The 23,636-nt window shown below is 37.6% G+C and overlaps 1 pseudogene; it reads right to left on the reverse strand.

Moving 5' to 3' along the window:
* Window positions 1-17,660: 17,660 nt before the first annotated feature.
* LOC101838387 lies at window positions 17,661-19,319 on the reverse strand (annotated as a pseudogene).
* Between the last annotated feature and the right edge of the window lie 4,317 nt (window positions 19,320-23,636).

A 23,636-nucleotide genomic window follows, 5' to 3' on the forward strand; every position in this document is an offset into this window, starting at 1 on the left:
TGGCATAAAAGTAGACAGGTGGATCAATGGAATGTAATAAAAAATGCAGATGTAAATCAACACACCTTTGGACATTTGGATTTCAACAAAAGCCGTAAATCTACAAAGGGGGGAGCATCTTCAACAAATAGTGCTGGTAAGACCAGATGTCGGTATTTAAAAGACTGCAAATAGATCCATATCTATCACAGTGCACAAAACTCTACTCAAGTTATCAAAGACCTCAACATAAAACCAGATATATTGAGTCTGATAGAATAGAAGTGGGGAATAGCCTAGAATGCACTGGTACAGGAGACAACTTCCTGAATAGAACACTAATAGCATTGGCAGTAAGAATTACAATTAACAAATGGGGACTTATGAAACTGAAAAGCCGCTATAAGGCAAAAGACACTGTCAAAGGGACAGAACAACAGCCTACAGAAAAGATCTTCAACAACTCCACATCCAACAGAGGACTGATATCCAAAATAAATAAAAAACTTAAGAAAGCAGACATCAACAAATCAAATAATTCAATTTAAAAAGGTCATAAAGATCTTAACAGAATTCTCAGCAGAGGAATCTCAAATGGCAGAGAAGCACTTAAAAGTTCAAAATCTTAGCCATCAGGGAGACTCATCTATAAGACTCCACCTACATCTGTCAGAATGGTCAAAATCAAAAACATAAGTGATAGCACATGCTGGCTAGGATGTGAAGCAAGGCAAACACTGTTCCCTTGATGGTAAGAGAGCAAAACTGTACAGCCATGTTAGAAATCTCTATTACTTTTTTTTACAAACTGTCTTATTTTACATATTAATCCCAGTTGTCTCTTCCTCCCATCCCCCACGTGCCCCACTGACCCCCCCATCCCACTTCCCATCCACTCCCCCAGGGAGGGTGAAGCCTTTCAGGGGGGATCATCAAAGTCTTTCATATAATTTGGGGGAGGGACTACCCCCATGTATCTAGGCTAAGAGAGTATCACTCCATGGGGAATGAGCTGCCAAAGTCCATTTGTGCATAAGAGATTAATACAGGTTCCACTGTCAGAGATCCCATAGACTGCACAGGCCTCCTAACTGACACCCACATTCAGAAGACTTGGTTCTACAACTGGAGTCTGTGTGCTCCCACTTGCTCAGATCAGCTGTTTCTGTGGGTTTCTCCAGCATAGTCTTGACCCCTTTCCTTGTTCCTCCTCCCTCTCAATAACTGGATTCCAGGAGTTTGGTTCTGTGATTATCTGTGGACATCTGCTTCTGGTACCATGAGCTACTGGATGAAGGCTCTAGGGTTGCATTTGAGATAGTGATCAATCTCATTATAGGGGAAGAGCTTTTAAGGTAGCCACTCCAGTATTGCTTAGACTGTAAGCTGGAGTCATCCTTTAGTGCCAGATTTCTCTTTAAATCTATAATGGCTCCCTCTATTAAGCTATCTCTTGTCTTGATTTCCTCTATTCTTCCACTGTCTCAGGCTTCCTGATCCTTCAAGTTCTCCTACCCCTCCTCTGTCTTCATTCTGTTTATTCAACCTCCCTGAGCCCTAGCCCCATGCTCCCAATTTGCTCAAGTGCTCTTTTCACTTTCTCCTTCTTAGGGGGACAATTTATATATCTCTTAGGGTTCTCCTTGTTTGCTAGCTTCTCTGGAGGTGTGGATTATAGGCTGGTAATCCTTTCCTCTATGTCTAATAGCCATTTTTGAGTAAGAACATACCACGCTTGTCTTCCAGTGACTAGGTTACCTCACTCAGGATGATTTCTTCTAGTTCCATCCATTTGCCTGTGAATTTCAAGATTTCATTGTTTCATTGATTTCCAAAGTGGCTGTACTCCCACCAGCAGTGGAGGAGTGTTCCCCTTTCTCCATATCCTCTCCAGCATAAACTGTCAATGGTGTTTTTGATTTTAGACTTTCTGACAGGAGTAAAATGGTATCTCAGAGTTGTTTTGAGTTGCATTTCCCTATTGGCTAAGGATGTTGAGCTCTTTCTTTAGTGTCTCTCAGCCAGTTTGGATCTCTCTATTTTTTAATTGGAATAGTTGGTGTTTTGGTGACTAGCTTCTTGAGTTCTCTGTATATTTTGGAGATCAGCACTCTGTCAGATGTGGGGTTTGTGAATAACTTTTCCCATTGTGTGGGCTGCCATTTTGTCTTTTTGAATATATGCTTTGACTTATAGAAGCTTCTCAGTTTCAGGAGGTCCCATTTATTAATTGTTGATCTCAACAGCTGTGCTACTGGAATTATGTTCATGAAGTAATTTCCCATACCAATTCGTTGAAGGGTACCTCTCTCTTTCTCTTCTAAGAGGTTCAGTATGGCTGGATTTATGTTGATCAATTTGGACTTAAGTTTTATGCATGGCAATAGATAAGGATCTATCTGTAATCTTCTACATCTCAGTATTCAGTTATGCCAGCACCATCTGTTGAAGATTCTTTCTTTTTTCCATTGTGTAAGTTTAGCTTCTTTGTAAAAAGAAATCAGGTGTTTGTACGTATGTGGATTAATGTCAGGGTTTTCAATTCAATTCCTTTGGTCTACCTATGTGTTTTTGGACCAATACCAAGCTTTTTTCATTACTATAACTGTGTAGTAGAGCTTGAAGTCAGAGATGATGATGCCTCCAGAAGTTCCTTCATTGTACAGGATTGTTTTGGCTATTCTGGGTTTTTGTTTTTCCATATAAAGTTGAGTATTGTTTTTTCAATGTCTGTGAAGAATGGTGCTGTGATTTTGATGGAGACTGCATTGAATATGTAAATTGCTTTTTGTAAGATTGCTATTTTTACTGTATCAATCCTACCTATCTAGGAGCATGGTAGATCTTTCCACTTTCTGGTATCTTCTTTCATTTATTTCTTTAAAGACTCAAAATTCTTGTAATGCAGGTCTTTCATTTGTTTGGTTAGAGTTACCCCATGATATTTTATGTTGTTTGTGGCTATTGTGAAGGGTGAGGTTTCGCTGATTTCTTTCTCACCACATTTATTGTCTATATATAGTAGGGCTACAGTTTTTTTAGTTAATCTTGTATCCTGCCACTTTTCTAAAGGTGTTTGTCAACTATAGGAGTTCCCAAGTAGAATTTTTCAGGTCACTTATGTAAACTATCATATCATCTGCAAATAGTGAAAGTTTGAATTCTTCCTTTCCAATTTATCCCCTCGATCTTCCTTGGTTGTCTTATTGCTCTAGCTAGAACTTCAAGTAAAAAATTGAAGAGATATAGAGAAAGTGCACAGCCTTGTCTTGTTTCTGATTTTAGAGGAATTACATTGAGTTTCTCTCCATTAAGGTTGATGTTGGCTGTTGGCTTGCTGTATATTGCCTTTATCATGTTTAGGTATGTTCCTATTATCCCTAATCTCTCCAAGACCTTTATAATGAAGAGGTGCTGGATTTTGTTGAAGGCTTTCTCAGCATCAAGTTAGATGATCATGTTGTTTTTCTTTTATCAGTTTGCTTAAATGGTGGATTACATTGATGGATTTTCATATGTTGAACCATCCCTGCATTTCTGGGATGAAGCCTACTTGATCATGCTGAATGCTTTTTCTGATGTGTTTTTGGATTCGATTTGCCAGTATTTTATTGAGTATTTTTGCAACAATGTTCATATGTGATACTGGTCTGTATGCCTCTTTCTTAATTGTGTTTTTGTTTGACTTGGGTAACAAGGTAATTATAGCCTCATAATAAGAGTTGGGCAATGAACCTTCTGCTTCTATTGCAGAACATGTTGAGAAGTATTGGTATTAGCTCTTCTTTGAATTTCTGGTAGAATTCTGCACTGAAACCATCTGGCCCTGGGCTTTTCTTGCTTGGAAGACTTTTTATGACTGCTTTTATCTCCTTAGGGGTTATAGGTCTATTTATATTGCTTATCTGTTCTTGATTTAATTTTGATAAGTGATATTGCAGAAACCCTACAAACACAAGGAAATTGAACAATGCTCAATTGCATAGTTCCTGGGTCAAGGAAGAAATAAAGAAAGACATTAAAGATATCCTAAAATGCAATAAAATGAAGACACAACATACCCAATACCCAACTCATGGGACAATTTGAAAGCAGTGCTAAGAGGAAAGTTCATAGCATTAAGTGCCCACATGAATAAACTGGAGAATAGTCACACTAGAGAATTAGCAGCATAACTGGAAGCTCCAAAACACAAGGAGGCAAACTCAGCCAGGAGGAGTAGTTGCCAGGAAATAATCAAATTGAGGGCTGAATCAATATAGGGAAAAAAAGGAAAACAATACAAAGAATCAATGAAACAAGAGTTGATTCTTAGAGAAAATCAACAATATAGAGAAATATATTTTATGCAAAATAACCAAAAGGCAGAGAGAGAACATGTAAGTTAACAAAATCAATATTTAAAAGAGGGACATAATAATGAAATCCAGAGAATCATCAGATCATACCTGAAAACCTGTACTCCACAAAATTGGAAAATTTAATGAATTTTTTAAAAGAAAATTTGGAATTAATCTACCTCAAGATCCAGGTATACCACTCCTTGAAACATACCCAAAGGATGTTCCATTGCTATGACTCCTAGAAATAGGGGATATGGAGCCTGAACTGGCCATCTCTTGTAACATGAAAGATTTCCAGTACAGTGACTGAGACACAAAACCAGCTACAAAACCTTTTTCCTGCCTGCAAGATGAGCTTAAGTAAAGATGTCACATAAATTGTGGGAGTGACCAGCCAATGTCTCGCTCAGCTGGAAACCCTTACCAAGAGAGGGAGCTCATCCCTGAGGGTCTGGACCCACAAGCAGGATATACCAGAAACCTAGATAGAACCAACACAACCATCAAAAAATAAAAAAAATGAAAGCATTCCTAATGATATTCTGCTATACTCATAGATTGGTGTTAACCCATCTGTTATCAGATAGACCTCATCAAGAAACTCATGGAAATAGATTCAGAGAACCAGCCCCAAATATTGGGCAGAGTTTATGTTATATGCCAGGGTAAAGAAGGACTGTAGGAGGGAAATCAAGGGCACCACAAGAAAACCCACAGAACCAACTATTCTGGACTCCTAGATGCTATAGAGACGGAACTAACAACCAGGGAGCCAGTATGGGACTTACCTATACACTCCACTTGGCATACATTACACTTGTGTAAGTAGGTCCTCTTGTGGGATTCCTAACAGTGAGAACAGGGGCTGTCTCTGACTCTTTTCCCTGCTTTTGGGACTCTTTCCTCCTGCTGGGTTCCTTATCTAGACTTAAAAGAAGAGGGGGTACCTAGTCTCACTGCAACTTGATATACTATGGTTGTGTGATATCCATGGGAGGCCTGCTTATATCTGAAGAGAAACAGAGGAGGAGTGGATGGGGGAGAGTGTAGGTGAGGGAGGACTGTGAGAGAGAAGGAAGGAGAGATGTTAGGGGGAATGTAAAAACAAAAATAAATAAATGAATAAAACAGACAGACAGGATGAGAATTTCTTTGAAAGGACAAGAGATTTATCTAAATCAAGTAAAAATATGTGAAATACCTTGCTACCTTAGTTATGTTTGATGGGAGCTATTGAAACATAATGTATAAAGAGGGAAGGGGGTTCCATTCACTACTCTTTTGACATTTCAAACTTTAGTTTCAAATAACCTGCATGCTCCTTTGCACCCTAAGGTTATATTCTCTAAAAGAGATGGTCCTTATAAGGCAGATAACTCTGTGTGTGTGTGTGTGTGTGTGTGTGTGTGTGTGTGTGTGTGTGACGTAACAAAGGACTAGCACATAAGATGGGAGATATCATTATTGATGCTTCTATCAATTAAAACTCATATCTACAAATGTTTGAATGTTGCTTCAGGATTGATTGTTCTATAATCTTGCTCACTCTTTCACTAGGGAAGAATCAAGAGCAAGCAAATAAATTTAATTGAAGATAGTTGTTTACAGTCAGTTATGCTGAGCTTTCTAGAGAACAGTTAGACATGTCACAGGTGTTCTTTTCAGAGAGTCTATGAATATGAAGTCAGATTCATCCCCTCAAATGCATTTAAGAGAAACCATTGTGCACTGCCTTTGTTTCCAGGATTGAATGATTCACACTCAATTCTTGAGCCCAGTCCCTTCCTGTGTCTCAAGAAGCATGTGCAATCATTTACTTCTCTTCATTAAAATAGTCAAATAAAAATATAATAAAAATAAAAATAAAAAATAAAATAGTCAAATAAAATAGTAAAAGGTTAAAGACCACCACATAATAAATTATATTAAATTAGAACTCAGATATTTAATTTAGACTAACCAAAAAAATAATATAACTTTGTAATTTCAAATAGTCAACTTCCTTTTGTAGTACATGCTTTGCTTGTCTGGTGTGATTTTTTGCAATTTAAATACAATATTCTAATAATTTCAAATTTGACAGTGAATAATAATCCAAATCAAAAAATAACCTAATTAAAGTGCGAGTTGAAAAAAAAGAGTTCAGATAAATGTAAAATGGGCATGAGATATTAGTCAACTAGAATATTAGACATGTTAGTACCAATGTACCAGAATGTACAGCATATATCACATGTATTACTCTATATGACACAAGCATGAATACACAGGGGAAGAGAGTCAAATCCCTTCATGGAATGAAGGACAGTACCTTTAATTTCTTCCTTTTTATGATGGGATTGTTTTTCACACGAGGTTTTGGCAGGCTCTAGAAATTGATGTCATTTTTGATTAATTCTTTTTGTACTCTGATGACAGCTAATGGAATGATTTGAAAGCTATTTGCTTTGCAAAAAGAAAAAAGATTCAATATAGCTGCCTTTTATGCCCATTCTTAAAGCTTTTACCTCTTTCTCTTGAAATAATTAGTAAAAGAGGAGAAAGATTGCTGTAATTACTAAGCATTATAAACTATATCTGGGTTCCTGACATTAACAGTAGCTGTCATTAAAATTAGATCACTTGTCTCATCTTAAGAAAATGTTACTTTTTACTATTTTAATGATATAATCTGAAAAATATCTTGACAGGATACTAATTCTGAGAATGGAATATAGACCTTTAAATATACACATATTTTTGCCCTGTACAAAAAGCTATAAGGTGATTAAAGTTCTGTCATTAAGTGCTTAGATTGACATTAAGAAAATGGGTCATCGACTATTTCATAAAACTCACCAGAATTCAAGTATTATATCTGCAATCACTTTAAAGAACAAATAAAAAAAGCATATTATACTTTTAATCACATTCAAGTAATCACATAACTTAATTTAGGAGCCAGACTTTGGGTAAAGGGTTTTTTTTTTTTTCTTTTCTTTTTTTTTTTTTTTTTTTGGTTTTTCGAGACAGGGTTTCCCTGTGGCTTTGGAGGCTGTCCTGGAACTCGCTTGGTAGACCAGGCTGGTCTCGAACTCACAGTGATCCGCCTGCCTCTGCCTCCAGAGTGCTGGGATTAAAGGCGTGCGCCACCAACGCCCGGCTCTTTTCTTTTCTTTTCTTTTCTTTTCTTTTCTTTTCTTTTCTTTTCTTTCTTTTCTTTTTTTAAACTTTTTTTTCCAGTTTAAATTTAGATAAGAAACAAGGTTGCTTCACAAGTCAGTTCCAGGACCCTCTCCCTTTCCCTCCCCTCCTCCCGTGCCCGCCTCCCAACCCCCCCCCGTTATCCCCTCATTCCCCCAGGGAGGGTGAGGCCCTCCATGGGGGTGTGCATAGTCTGTCATTTCATATAGGGCAGGGCCTAGACCCTTCCCCAAGAGTTCAGGGTGAGAGTGCACCTCACGTTGTTCTATGGGAGTCCAAAGTCCGTGTGTATACTTGGGATGGATACTGATCTGCAGCCCAAAGGGTTTTAACATACAGAATAAGTTGTATATATGTTTGTTATTATCTTTCTTACATTTGTGTCTGCAATATTTTAATCCTCTATAATTCAGTTGCAGTAATTATGATACATCTTTAATAGAGAAAACACTTTTATGACATTGTGTTTTTTGGTATCAGTATGTGTAAAGATAAAGTATGCATCTGAAAAAGATGTTATTAGAATGTTGGGTTAAGGGAGCACACACACATCTGTCATACCAGCAAATGAAAGTTGAATCAGAAGTTCAAGGGCAGCCTTTTCTAACATAGTGAGTTCAAGGCCAAGACTGGCTCCATGAGACCCTGCCTCAAAGCATGTAAACAAAGAGACAAAACTGTGAACAGGACATGGTCATATGCAAACAACGAGAATGCTTATGATACAAGGACATAAAGCAACATGAAGAATAAAAGTTCAAAATATTATGAGCTGAGATATAGACTATTTCCCCCAACATGAAAAGGTTAACTATGAAGCAATATTCTAAAAGAGCCAATAACCTCAAATTATCTTAGTTAAGCATTCTCATTGTGTTATCAAAACATATACAGCATAAATATTTTAAATTTGCTACATAATTAAGTGTTCTTTAGCAGTAAAACTTTATGTTATGCATCTTAAAATTTTGTGTTACTTGGCATACTAAATTGTGCTAAACATGAAAACCAACAACAAAAATACGTAAAATTAATAATATCTAAAGTTATTCTAGGAAATTAATGACTTTCCTCACCCTGAAAAAAACAAAGTTGATTATATTAAATGTGATAAGTGAAATGTAAATTAAAATTTTAATAAGGTGCTTGTTAATCCATTTGTTCACAGCTAACTTGAACTCAAGTTAAATTAGCGCCTAATTATCAGCACTAGAGATATGATTCTTCCAAATCTCAAGGGTAAATATGTGTTGGAGGATGGCTGATCCCAAGACAGCTCCATAAGTGCTATTAAAAGTATTCACTAGTCACTTTTTCTGTGATGCATTTCATTTAGAAAATCAATTCCATGTTGTTAAAGATAGCAACAGTCCTCTAGTAGAAATCCCTACAGCAGATTCAAAGTGACAAGTATGTTCATACATGATCTTTTATGGGGTGCTTACTTTGGCCATGGTCATTTTACCTAAAAAAATTTAGAAAATCATTCTCAATAATTATGATATCATAACCACAAAGAACCAGGGTTTCTCTTGCATAGACAATATTCAGAATCTTTCCAGTGTTTGCTTCAATCTGCATGACAATGTATCCCGATTGTGAACCTGAGGTTATCAAAATAGACAATACATGTCTATAATCAATACAAACACCGTATTTGAATATATATTTAAAAATAATTCTTTATGAAAATAAACAGTTTTAACATAATAATTTATAGCCTATGCACATAGATCTAGTTTATAGACTAAAAACATATCATGTAAAAATATGTAAGTAAATGTTCAGAATAGTGTTGATAATAGACAATATATAGAAATGTTCAATTGTTGATGAACAGACAAAGTAATGTAAACTGATTCTGAAGAATAATACTTGGCAGTATGATGTACTGGTGCATGCTATATGTGTCTGAACTGTGAATGCATATTCTAAATGTTTGTATGATGTGTTGATAGGTGTTGTCTAACCAATAGAAGCAGGAGTATGTTGGTGGTTTCCCAGAGACTTTGCAGAGAAGAATATGCTGAAAATATTTCTAATAGAAATTAAGCTTCTCTCAAGGGGGCAGTTATTCACAAAGATATTATTAGTGATGTTTGTACTTCTGTTAATAGCCAAATCACATAAAAATAACTGAACTACATTGAAGGCTGAAAGTCCATATTTCATTGGTCATATAGAAATAATGAAAAATGGTACTTGAAGTTCTAGCTATTGCCATACGACAACAAAGGGGGATCAAGGGGATACAAATTGGGAAGGAAGAGGTCAAACTTTCACTGTTTGCAGACGATATGATAGTTTACATCAATGACCCAAAGAACTCTACCAGGGAACTCTAACAGCTGATTAACACCTTCAGCAAAGTGGCAGGCTACAAGATCAACTCAAGAAAATCAGTAGCCCTACTATATACAGATGATAAAAGGGCTGAAAGAGAAATCAGAGAAACATCACCCTTTACAATTGCCACAAACAACATAAAATACCTTGGGGTAACGCTAACCAAACAAGTGAAAGACCTGTATCATAAGAACTTTGAATCATTAAAGAAAGAAATTAAAGAAGCCCTCAGAAAATGGAAAGATCTCCCATGCTCTTGGATAGGTAGGATCAATGTAGTAAAAATGGCAATCCTGCCAAAAGCAATCTACAGATTCAATGCAATTCCCATTAAAATCCCAGCACAATTCTTCACAGACCTTGAAAGAATAATAATCAATTTTGTATGGAAAAACAAAAGACCCAGGATAGCCAAAACAACCCTGTTCAACAAGGCAACGTCCGGAGGCATCACCATCCCTGACCTCAAGCTCTATTATAGAGCTATAGTCCTGAAAACAGCTTGGTATTGGCACAAAAATAGACAGGTAGACCAATGGAATCAAATTGAAAATCCGGGTATTAACCCACACACTTACGAACATCTGATCTTTGACAAAGAAGCTAAAAATATACAATGGAATAAAGAAAGCATCTTCAACAAATGGTGCTGGCATAATTGGAGACTGGCATGTAGAAGAATGCAGATCGATCCATGTTTATCGCCATGCACAAAACTTACGTCCAAATGGATCAAAGACCTCAACATAAATCCAGCCACACTGAACCTCTTAGAAGAGAAAGTGGGTGGTACCCTTGAACGAATTGGTACAGGAGACAGCTTCCTGAACATAACACCAGTAGCACAGACAGTGAGATCAACAATTAATAAATGGGACCTACTGAAACTGAGAAGCTTCTGTAAGGCAAAGGACACAGTCAGCAAGACAAAAAGGCAGCCCACAGAATGGGAAAAAATATTCACTAATCCCACATCTGACAGAGGGTTGATCTCCAAAATTTACAAAGAACTCAAGAAGCAAGTCTCCAAAACAGCAAAGGACCCTATTAAAAAGTGGGCTGCAGAACTAAATAGAGAGTTTTCAATAGAGGAGTCTAAAATGGCTGAGAGGCACTTGAGAAAGTGCTCAACATCCTTAGCCATCCGGGAAATGCAAATCAAAACAACTCTGAGATACCATCTCACTCCTGTCAGAATGGCTAAAATCAAAAACACCAATGACAATTTATGCTGGAGAGGATGTGGTGAAAGGGGAACACTCCTCCATTGCTGGTGGGAGTGCTAACTGGTTCAGCCACTTTGGAAATCAGTATGGAGATTCCTCAGAAAAATGGGAATAAACCTACCACAAGACCCAGCAACTCCACTCTTAGGCATATATCCAAAAGATGCCCATTCATACAACAAAGATGTCTGTTCCACTATGTTCATAGCAGCTTTATTTGTAATAGCCAGAACTTGGAAGCAACCTAGATGTCCCTCACCCGAAGAGTGGATAGAGAAAATGTGGTACATCTACACAATGGAGTACTATTCAGCAGAAAAAAATAATGGAATCATGAGATTCGCAGGCAAATGGATAACACTAGAAGAAACCATCCTGAGTGAGGTAACCCAGTCACAAAAAGAGAAACATGGCATGTACTCTCTCATATATGGATTTTAGACATAGATCTGGGGAGTGCCAGCCTACAATCCTATGGCCAGAGAGTCTGGGAAACAGAAACTACATTTAGTGGCTGGTTAAGTACTGAGCTGAACTCAAGAAAGCCAGTAACAGAGAGGGAGGACTGATGATCAAAGGGATTAAGACTGGGCTGGTTTAACCCCCAGAAACAGCTGACCAGACAAAGGTTAACTCTTGAATCCCAGGCATCAGCCTGGGAATCCAGCATGGGACTGATCAATACCCCTGAATTTGGGTGTCAGTGAGGAGGCCTAGGGAACCTATTGAGCCTTGGGCAGCAGATCAGTACCCATCCCAAGTATACACACGGACTTTGGACTCCCATAGAACAATGTGAGGTGCACTCTCACCCTGAACTCTTGGGGAAGGGTCTAGGCCCTGCCCTATATGACATGACGGACTATGGACACCCCCATGGAGGGCCTCACCCTCCCTGGGGGAATGAGGGGATAACGGGGGGGGGGAGGGCACGGGAGGAGGGGAGGGAATGGGAGTGGGACCTGGAACTGACTTGTGAAGCAACCTCGTTTCTTATCTAAATTTAAACTGGAAAAAAAAGAAAGTTATTTGAATGCATGTTAAACATTAATGTAATTTTTGAAAGGTTATATCTGATTTTTTTTACCAAAATAAATCTGGAGAATAAAAAAAAAGAAATAATGAAAAATAGCATGGAACTCTTTTCAAGATATTGTGTTTTAATTGTGTCTTATTTCATGACTATTTTTAGATGTCTGTTTGTATTCTAATGAAAAAGAGCAAGAAAGAATGTGATTTGAGTGGGTATGTAAGTGACACGGATCTGTGAGGCACTAGTGGAGGGGAAATTGTAATCAGAATTTATTGTATGAAAGAACATGATGGGGGAGGAGAACAAGAGAGATCAGGAAGATTGAGTGGGGAAAGGAACAAAGAAGATCAAAAAAGAGACACATCAATAGAGGGCGTCACTATAGTTTTAAATAGTAATTGGGCACTAGGGAATTATACAGAGGTCCATAAGGATGACCACAACTAGGACCCTAAGCAATAGTGGAGAGGCTACCTTAAATGCTGGTCCCCTATAATGAGAATGATGACTACCTTAAATGCGATCCTATAGCCATTATCCAGTAGCTGATGGAAGCAGAAGCAGAGATCCACAGCCAAGCACTAAGCCAAACTCCTGGAATCCAGTTTCTGAGAGGGAGGAGTGATAAAAAAGGGGTTAACACCTCTCTGGGAAAACCCACAGAAACACCTGACCTGAGCAAGTGGGAACACATGGACCATAATCTGACAGCTAGGGAAGCAACATAGGACCAAACCAGGACCCCTGAATGTGGATGTCAGTTAGGAGCACTGGTCAGCCTAGAGGCCACTGGTAGTGGAACCATAATGTATCCCTAGTGCACGAATGGACTTCGGGAGCCCATTTCCCATGGAGGGATACTCTCTTAGCCTAGATGCACAGGGGAGGGTCTAGGCTGATGGGGGAAGTCCTGTGTATATGTCAATAAAGCACTGTTGGCCAATAGGGAAGCAAGATAGGTGGGACTAGGAGTTGAGGAGGACTCTGGGTAGGAGAAACACAGGAAGTCAAGATGTAACCGCCATGGGGTAGAAAGCACAGAAACTTTGCTCCGGTAAGAGAAATACTTAGATTAACAATTATGGGGTAAATACTTAAGTCAGAGCTAGCCAGTAAAAAAAAGCAAGGCCAAAAGCTTCATAATTAATACAGTGTCTTATGTGTTGTTTGGGGACTACAACGTGGCAGAGCCCAGGCAACTGGTGGGTGATATACCAAAGCAGCTAGCAAGGAAAAGCCTCCCTTTACACTAGGCCCTGCCCCAAATGAATTGACAGATTTTAATGATCCCTCATGGAAGGCCTCACCCTCCCTGGGGTGTGTATGGGATGGGATGGGGGAATCGTTGGTGGGTATGCGAGGTTGGGAGGGAGAGGTAACTGGGATTGATAAGTAAAATAAGATTGTTTCTAATTTAAATTATGTGTATATATATATATATATGTGTGTGTGTGTGTGTGTGTGTGTGTGTGTGTGTGTGTATAAAGAAAAAAATCTATTCCCAATTTTAAAATACATATGTTCAATTAGGAGGGGAAATGAAAGAAAACAGTGAAAAACTAAAAAGAATTTCTATTCAAAGACTGAAAATAATTACTTAATAGTGTTAATGAAGTTAATCAACAGTTTCATTATATTGAAGCTTAGAAGGAAAAAAGGCTAAGGATTTTGCCAAAAATCTGAAACTAGAAGATTATTCTTCCAAGTATGCATAAGAACTGTGACACAAAACATGGGTCTTATTCAGAGTTAATATTTTATCTAAAGCACCATTCTTCAGAAGGTAGTTGGTAATGAAAATACCCTCCAAATAATAACAAAGAGAGAGATGATATAGAGGATTAACAAAAGTGTGAAAAGAAAAGAGACTCAGAAAATCTAATGACTCATATGAAAGAATAAGGATTTAGAAGCAATATTTATCATATGTGATGACAACATATACCAAGAATTTAAATAATCTGTTATAATTGTTTATTAAACAGATGTCAACTGATAGTCCTCATAGATTTCTCTAATGCAAAGACATATAAAAATTGGAAATGAGAGTCACTGGTTCTAGAATATTTAGACTAACCAAACTAAAAAGAACATAAAACAGTAAGCATATAGAATAACATTTGTTATTGATGTTCAATAACATTGTGTTATTCACATTTTGGATGTTCATTTACAGTTTTACTAATGGAATCATTTAATGGAGAGCTTATAAGAGAGAAGATCCCCAGCACTGCACACAGTGGATCCCATCCAGACAGGGTTCAGATTGTCCCTTTCTCCACCCACAGGGCTAGGTATGCCTAGGCATGTTTACAGCCCACCTTCCAGTGATCTGCACACAACTAGCTGAGGCCTGGGTACTGCGCACTGCAGTTCCCATACCAATAGGAGCCATAACACCCAAAGACTGCCAGAGTCCAAACCCCAATCTCCAATCATGGGACAGAAGGGGTAAGTGTGGGACTGTTTCCAGCCTGCCTTCAGGTGCCCTGAGCAGAAGAACTGGAGACCTGGGGACTGCAAACTACAGATCCCATTCCGACAGGGTCCAGCCTACCCAAAGATTGCCAAGGCCCTGATACTAGGACCGCCTCCATTCATGCAAGAGGAAAGTCACCAGAGTATTGATCTGCTCACACCCACCAGAAAGGAACTGTGGTCACATACCCACTAGGAGAGGAAGAGATTCCTTCTGCACCCACTGGAAGAAATGATGGGAAGGAGACAATATAAAAGTATACCCAGCAAAAGAAAAACCAATATGACACTGCCAGAGTCTAGAGACTCTCCACCAGCAATATCTGAACACCCCAATGCAGATGAAGTAGAAGAGAAAGACCTCAAAAACAACTTCATGAAAATGATAGAGGCCCTCAAAGAGGATATGAGAAAAACCCTTAAAGAAATTGAAGATAAAACAAAACAAAAATGGAAGAAATAGAAGAAAATACAAACTAAAATATCCAACAAATGCAAGAAAGAAAGGAAAAGACAAAGCAAAAATTGCAAGAAACATTCAAACAGTGCACGGGTTGAAAGGTGAAATAGAGAAAATTAAAAAAACACAGTCCAAAAGAATGCTGGAAATAGAAACACTGGGCAAACAGTCAAATACTAGAGATCTAAGAATAACCAACAGAATAAAAAAGATAAAGACAGAATCTCAGATGTTGAAGATTCACTGGGAGAAGTAGATAAATCGACCAAATAAAATCTCAAGTCTAACAAATCCCTAACACAAAATATCCAGGAAATATGGAATACTGTGGAAATACCAAAACTAAGAATAATTGGTATAGAAGAAGGTAAAGAAAACCACCTCCAATGGACAGAAAACATATTCAACAAAATCATAGATGAAAACTTTCCCAACCTAAAGAAAGACGTGACAATGAAGGTACAAGAAGCTTGCAGAACACTAAATAGAGTGGACCACAAAAAAAATTCCCTTACCACATAATAATCAAGGCCCCTAACATACAGAATAATAAAAGAATATTAAGAACAGCTAAGGAAAAAGGTCAAGTAACATACAAAGGCAAAACTTACACCAGACTTCTCCATAGAAACTCTGAAAGCCAGAAGGTCCTGGGTAGATATTCTACCAATGCTAAGAGACCATGGATGCCAACCCAGACTACTAAATCCAGGAAAGCTTATAATCACTATAGATGGAGAAAAGAAGATGTTCCATGACAAAAGCAGATTCAAAAAATACATATCCACTAATCTAGCCCTACAGAAAGTTTTGGAAGAAAAACTCTAACCCAAGGAAGCTAACTACAACTAAAAAAAACATAGCCAATAGATAGTCCCACCTTACCAACGGCCAAAAGAAAAAAGTGGTTGAAACCCACATATAATTCCACCCCCATCAACCATTCCAAAACAAACAATAATGAGCTACCAGTGGTCATTAATATCCCTCAATATTAATGATCTTAACTCCCCCATAAAAAGACACAGTCTAACAGAATGACTCAAAGACAGAATTCATCCATATGCTACATACAAGAAACACACCTCAGCCTCAAAGACAGATATTACCTCAGAGTTAAGGGCTGGGAAAAGATTTTTCCAATCAAATGGAATCAAGAAACAAGCAGGTGAGGCAATCCTAATATCTATCAAATTAGACTTTAAACAAAATCAATCAAAAGAGTTGAAGGGGGTTATTTCATACTCATCACAGGAGAAATCCACCAAGATGAAGTTTCAATTCTGAACATCTATGCTCCAAAAATAAAGACATCCACATTCATAAAAGAAACATTAGTAGAACTCAAATCACATATAAAGCCCCACACACTTATAATGGGAGACTTCAACACCCCACACTCACCACTATACAGGGCTACCAGATGGAAACTTAACAAAGTAGCAAAGGAACTAATAGAAGTTATGACCCAAGAGGGATTAACAGACAACATTCCATCCAAATAAAACAGAATATACCTTCTTCTCAGCGTCACATGGAATCTTCTCAAAAATCAATCACATATTTGGAAACATAACAAACCACAATAGGTACAAAAAATATTGGAATAACTCCATGTATCTCATCAGACCACCATGCATTAAATTTAGAATTTAACAACAAAATTTGCAGAAAAGCTACAAACATATGGAAATTAAGTAATGCACTAATGCACCATTCCTGGGTCAAAGAAGAAATAAAAAAGAAATTAAAGACTTCCTAGAATTCAATGAGAATGAAGACACAACATACCCAAACTCATGGGACACTTTGAAAGCAGTGCTAAAAGGGAAGTTCACAGCAATAAGTGCCCACATGAAGAAACTGGAGAATAATTACACTAAAGAATTAACAGCACAACTGAAAGCTCTAGAACACAAAGAAGCAAACTCACTCAGGAAGAGTAGATGCCAAGAAATAATCAAACTGAGGGCAGAAATCAATAAAGTAGAAATTAGGAAAACAATACAAAGAATCAATGTAATGAGGAGGAGTTGGTTCTTTGAGAAAATCAACAAGATAGATAAACTTATATCCAAATTCATAAATGACAGACTGTGACTATGCAACTTAACTATCAAATGGCTCTCTCTCTTACACACACAAACACACACACATACACACACACACACACACACACACACACACAGGCACGCACCAGTGGACACCTTTATTGTTTAACAGATCACTAACTTCTCCTAACATACAACTAGATTTCATCTTACTTACATGCCAAGTCATGAGCAGTGACAAAGCTAACTAACCAGAGGCTACATCAGAAAAAGAGCTAGATTTCACATATAACTTTTAGAGACTAACTATAAATAGATGTCCTCTAGAATGCCCAATGGTTTTAGTCACTGAAAAATTCAAATGGGATCTTGAAAAATGCAGACAAATCCTGATACAGTAAGACAAACTGAGACACTGTGCAACAAACAGATAAGGGTTCCTGATGCTACATCTCAACCAGTAGATGAATCTTGTGCTAACACCAAAAAGATGAAAAAAAAGCCACCAAGTTGATTTAGGGGCTGTGTGCAGGAAGCAAAAAGGCAGGAAAACACTAAATACTACCGAAAGCATCCTCTGGAAAGGACTTTTCCTTCCTGGAGTTTTAGACTTACACCACCCACCGTGCTCACACAGCTGACTTTATCCTCTGTGTTCGATTTGGCACAGCAAGTGACAGAGTCTCCATCTCTGACAGTGATGCAACCCCTGGAAGTGGCTTTTACCACTGCATCCATGAAGGACTCAAAAGGTTACTTTCAACGGGTCTATTCCGAACAATCTTGTGAGCTTGAGCCACAGCCTCAGAGTAGTTCTTGCTGCTCTCAGTACCACAGTTCCAGGACATCCAATCAGCAGGTATGTCAGAGGCCATAGTAGACTGGCTGGTTTGGGCATTCCCATCAAGTTTGAAACATTGACAAAGTCAACAGGTCATCGCCACACCATTTTTCTCACGTTTGGATGTGAGAGCTTTGACCATCTTGGCCCCTTCTTCATGATACAGAGAAGTGCCAGTCTCCATTGTTATTGACCTCCATAAAGAGATGGTGAAAAAAATTCCAACACCAGTAATCACCAAATTGACTTTGTCCAGCAGGTTACTGATTGGCTGGATCTGGTCTGCAACTTTAGCTCCTCCCAAGATGGCTAGGAAGGATTGCTCTGAACTTTCCAAAGCCTTGGTAAAGTAGTTCAACTCCTCCATCAAAATCCATCAACCTTCTGCGTCAGATTCACACCGACTACAGAGCTGTGGGCTCCGGGTGCTGCCACCAAAGCACCGTTAATACAGACATTCCCTAGTTTGGGCAATGCAGATCAGAAAGCACCAATTTTGACTGATTGGACTTTAAGCTTGTTCTCAGAAGCATCCTTTTTCTTCTCTTCTTCCTCCATATGGAAGCAGAGGTTTTTCAGCAGGATGACAGACCCAGGTGCTGAGTCAGCACGGGCATTCTACAAGTCTCGGTCCATACAATCTTTCAAGAACAGAATATCCTTGCCCACCAGTGATTTGAGTTCTGCAGCAAGCTTACTCTAAGGAGTGCTTTTCAGTCATAGGAATATCAGACTGGCCTATGTGGCTCATAAGAACAGTACACTTGTCTCCATTGTTCAAGCAGAATTTGACGCTTGAGAACGCAGCCTTGATCCTTTGGTTATTTGTTATCTGGTTATTCTTCACAGAAACACTGAAGTCTACCCTCATCATGACCTGCTTCCTCTTCACTTGAAGCTGGTCTAGAGTAACCTGTTAGAAAGTGACACTTTAGCAACTCTGTGGAGTCAAGAGAATGAAAGTCCTTTTCTTAAACTATCTTTTCAAGTTGGAGATATGAAATATAGCCATTTGGGAATATTTCATGAGTAAAATGTCTCTTTGAGAAATAGATACACACAGGACCTGGGTCTAGATTAGAACTTCAGTTCTTTCTGTTAAAACCACTGGGATGTGCTGTTGTAATATATTCACTGCCAAGAGATACATTACTGAGCAAATGATGGCATCTATCATATACAGAAAAATTGACTTCCTATCAACTGCATAATATGAAAAGAAAAATTGTAATGAGAAGCACTGTCAAAATGTGAAATAGTATAAAGTATATTCAGCATCCACACATAAAAGGAAAGAGAAGCACCTGGTGCAAATCCTTACAAGAAAACGAACAACAGGAAGAAGGGTGGGAGGCTGCGGGTTGGATGATGACACTCATATTCACCTCATGCTAGATTCATTGACTATTTTTTAATCTTAATAAGCCTTGGAAAATGGGTTCAGTGAAGGTGCAAGGATAGACATGTCTTTGTCAGAAGACAGTAATTACAATACAGCATCAGTCAAAAGACACAGTCTTTCAGAGTTCCTATTCTGGCTAAATCTGTATTACAACTCAGGAAAAAATAAGATTCCATAAATATTTATGTGTTTGATAGAGTAAGTTCAGACCATCACTTCTTTCGACAGTTTTGAAACCAAAAGATAAACATTGTTAAAATGCTTTCATAGAAAGGAAGATAGAAATTGAGTTATCACTGAAATGTAAACATGCTATTAATTGAATAGCCATTCAAAAGACAATAAATTAGTGGTGAGTGAAACCAGTAAATACTTCAAGTGAACTTACCTGAAATACTCTATATATATTCAATGTTTTTGAGGACAAAAAATGGATTTGGGGAAAATTACTATTGTGTCTAATTTGCATTATATTCATTTATCAACTATAAAAAATCTGATATTATGATTTGCAAAAAGGCATACATTTCAACAGCTTGAAATCTTTGCCCTAGGCAGAGACTGTGCCTTCATGCTGATTTTGCTACCTTTGGCTCAGTTCAGATGCAGGGAATGTGCTATTGTCCTCAAGTACACACAAACACACTTTCCCCATTTCCTTATTTTGCTCATTTATTTTCTTGAGACAGTATCGTGCTATACTGCCTGGGTTAGTCTTGCATGTTAATTTGATTTACTTTGGGGGACTTTATTAGGAAGTGGTTATATATAGCTACAAGTTATTATTAATCAAATCATTGCTCAAAGTTTTGCATAAAAATTGCTAAGTTAAATTTATTGCTACAGCAAAGGCTATTTTTAATTTCATTTTCATTTACCAGATGCAAATATGCTTTATAATTTTTGATATTTAGAGATATATAAGGGAAAGCATAATTTGAAGCAATTAACCAGGCTGATATTTACCTGAATTCATAAAATTTCATTATTTACTTCTCCGTGCTAATTAAAATTTTACTAGCATGTAATTTGTTGCACAGTCACTAGGACATTCCTCTCTAGTTTACTCAGTTTATACAACTTCTTTGTAGATTAGGTCTCAGGATCTGTTATTAGTTAATGTGTTCAAAGAACTTTGGTAAATTACTCAATCACTTACAAGAGATTGAATTCAAAATTCAAATCTAGAACTGCCCAGCTCCCAAGCATCTATATGAAGGGGTATTGAATTTTGTCACAGGATTTTTCAGCATCTAATGAGATGATCATATGGATTCTTTCTTTTCAGTTTATTTATATGGTGTATTACATTGACTGGTTTACACATGCTGAACCTTCCCTGCTTCTCTGGGATGAAGCCCACTTGATCTGGGTGGATGATGATCTTTTTGATATGGTCTTGGATTCACTTTGCAACTATTTTACTAAGTATTTTTGCATCTCTGCTCATGAGGAAAATGGGTTTGTAATTATCTTTGTTCAGTTTTTCTATGTTTTGTGTATTAGGATGATTATGTCCTCATAAAATGCATTTGGCAAATTTCCTTCTGTTTCTATTTTGTGGAATAATTTGAAGAGTATTGGTATTAGCTCTTCTTTGAAAGTCTGGTAGAATTCCTCAATACAACCATTTGGCCCTGAGCTATTTTTTTTATTTGGGAACCTTAATGACTGCTTCTGTTTCCCTGGGGGTTATAGATCTAAATAAATATCTTATCTTTTCTGACCTGGATTTAACTGTGGTAAGGGATATCTATTGAGAAAATTGGCCATTTTTTAGTATTCCCAGTTTTGTGAAGTACAGGTTTTTGAAGTATGACATAATGATTGTTTGGATTTCCTCAGTGTCTATTGTTGTATCTCCGTTTTTATTTCTGATTTTATTAATTTGAGTATTCTCCCTCTGCTTCTGTTAGTTTGGATAAGCATCTGTATATCCTGTTGATTTTTCCAAAGAACCAATTCTTTGTTTCATCGATTCTTTGTATTGCTCTTTCTATTTTATTGATTTCAGCCCTGAGTTTTATTTATTTACTGCCCTAGGTTATGTTTGATTCTTATTGTTCTAGAGTTTTCAGTGTGATGTTAGGTTACTGGTATTAGATCTCTCTAATTTGTTTCTTCAGGCGTTTAGTGCTGTGAACATTCCTTGTAGCACTGTTTTCATTGTGTCTTATAAGTCTGGGTGTGTTATGCATGCATTTTCATGGAATTCTAGGAAGTCTTTGATTCCTTTCTTTCCTGGCCTAGTGGTAATTCAATAGATTGTTTTCAGTTTCCATGAATTTGTAGGCTTTCTGTTGTTACATTCCAGCTTTAATCCACCATGGTCTGACAAGATACAGGGGATTCAGTAGCTGATGGAAGAAGAAGCATAGATTTACAGCTAAACACTAAGTTGAACTCCTGGAATCCAGTTTTAGAGAGGAAGGAGTGATGAGCAAAGGGGTCAAGACCAGGCTGGAGAAACCCACAGAAACAGCTTACCTGAGTAAGTGGGAGTGTGTAGACCCCAGTCTGACAGCTGGGGAACCAACTTACAGGAAAATCTTTATCTATCCTTTCCTTTGAGGTAATATCTATCTTTGATGTTGATGTGTGTTTCTTGTATTCAGCAGAAAAATGGATTCTGTATATCTATTCTTTTAGTCTGTGTGTTTTTAATTGGTGACTTGAGTCCATTGATACTGAGAAGTATTAATGACCATTGACTATAAATTTCTGTTATTTCTGTTTTTTTGTTGTTGGTGGGTGGAGGTAGTAGTTGTGGTTTTGTGTGTGTGTGTGTGTGTTTTCCATCTTTTGGTTTTACTGGTGTGAGAATATCTATTGCTTGTGTTTTTCTGGGTGTAGCTAACTTCCTTGTCTTTTATTGGTCTGGATTTGTGGATAGATAGCTAAATTTGACTTTTTTGTGTATTGTCTTGTTTTCTCCTTTTAAAGTTTACTGGAGAGAGTAGTCTAGGTTGGCAACCAGGGATTCTGAATGTCTGCAAGATATCTTTCCAGGCCCTTCTGGATTTTAAAGTGTCCACTGAGAAATCAGGTGTAATTCTGATAGATCATCATTTATATGTTACTTGGTCCTTTTCCTTGTAGCTTTTAATATTCTTTCAATGACTTGTACATTTAGTTTTGATTATTATGTGATAAGGAGACTTTTTCTAGTCCAGTCTATTTGGTGTTCTTTAAGCATCTTGTACCTTTATAGGCATGTCTTTCTTTAAGTTGGGAAATTTTTCTTTTGTGGTTTTGTTAAATATATGTTCTGGGTTTTTGAGGTGGTATTCTTCTCCTTCTTGTATTTATACTTAGATTTGTTTACTTCATAGTGTTCCACATTTCCTGGATATTTTGTATTAGGAATATTTTAGATTTAACATTTATTGACCAATGAATCTACTGCCTCTATGGTGTCTTCAACCCTGAGATTCTCTCTTACACTTTCTGTATTCTGTTGGTGATGCTTCCATCTGCAATTCCTGTTTGATTAACCAGATTTTTCATTTCCAAAATTCCCTCACTTTGTATATTTTTTATTGGTTCTTTTTTATTTCCATGTCTTGAATAGTATCTTTCACCTGTTTGCTTTTTCTTGGCTCTCTTGGCATTCTTAGCATTCTTTAAGGGATTTATTGATTTCCTCCAATTTTTTTATTTATCTTTTCCTAAATTTAAGGGATTTTTGTTTTCATTTTTTCTTCAAGAACCTCTATAATCTTCTTTAACTTGTTTTAAGGTCATTTTATTATGCTTCAGCTGTATTGGAATGTTCAGGTTCTGCTGGTGGAATGCATAGGAAATTTGCTGTCTTGCTGGGTGGAGCCATATTGTCCTTTCTTGTATTGATACGGAATGATTTCTTTTTTTCATTTTTTTAATTTAAATTAGAAACAAGCTTCTTTTACATATCAATCTCAGCTCTCTCTCCCTCCTCTCCTCCCCTTCCCCCCCCCCACTAGTCCATATCCCATCCCCTTTCTGCTCCCCAGGGAGTGTGAGACCTTCCATGGGGGACCTTCAAAGCCTGTCATATCATTTGGAGCAGGGCCTAGACCTTTCCATGTGGGTCTAAGCTGAGAGAGTATCCTCTATGTGGAGTGGGCTCCCAAAGTCCATTCGTGCACTAGGGATAAATACTGATCTACTACCAGAGGCCCCACATATTAACCAGACCTCCAAACTATCATCCTCATTCAGGGGTTCTGGAACAGTCCTATGCTGGTTTCCCAGTTATCAGTCTGTGGTCCATGAGAAACCCCTTGTTCAACTCAACTGTTTCTGTGGATTTCTC

This window comes from Mesocricetus auratus, unplaced genomic scaffold (genome assembly GCF_017639785.1).
Source record: "Mesocricetus auratus isolate SY011 unplaced genomic scaffold, BCM_Maur_2.0 Super-Scaffold_6730, whole genome shotgun sequence".
Classification (NCBI taxonomy): Eukaryota; Metazoa; Chordata; class Mammalia; order Rodentia; family Cricetidae; genus Mesocricetus; species Mesocricetus auratus.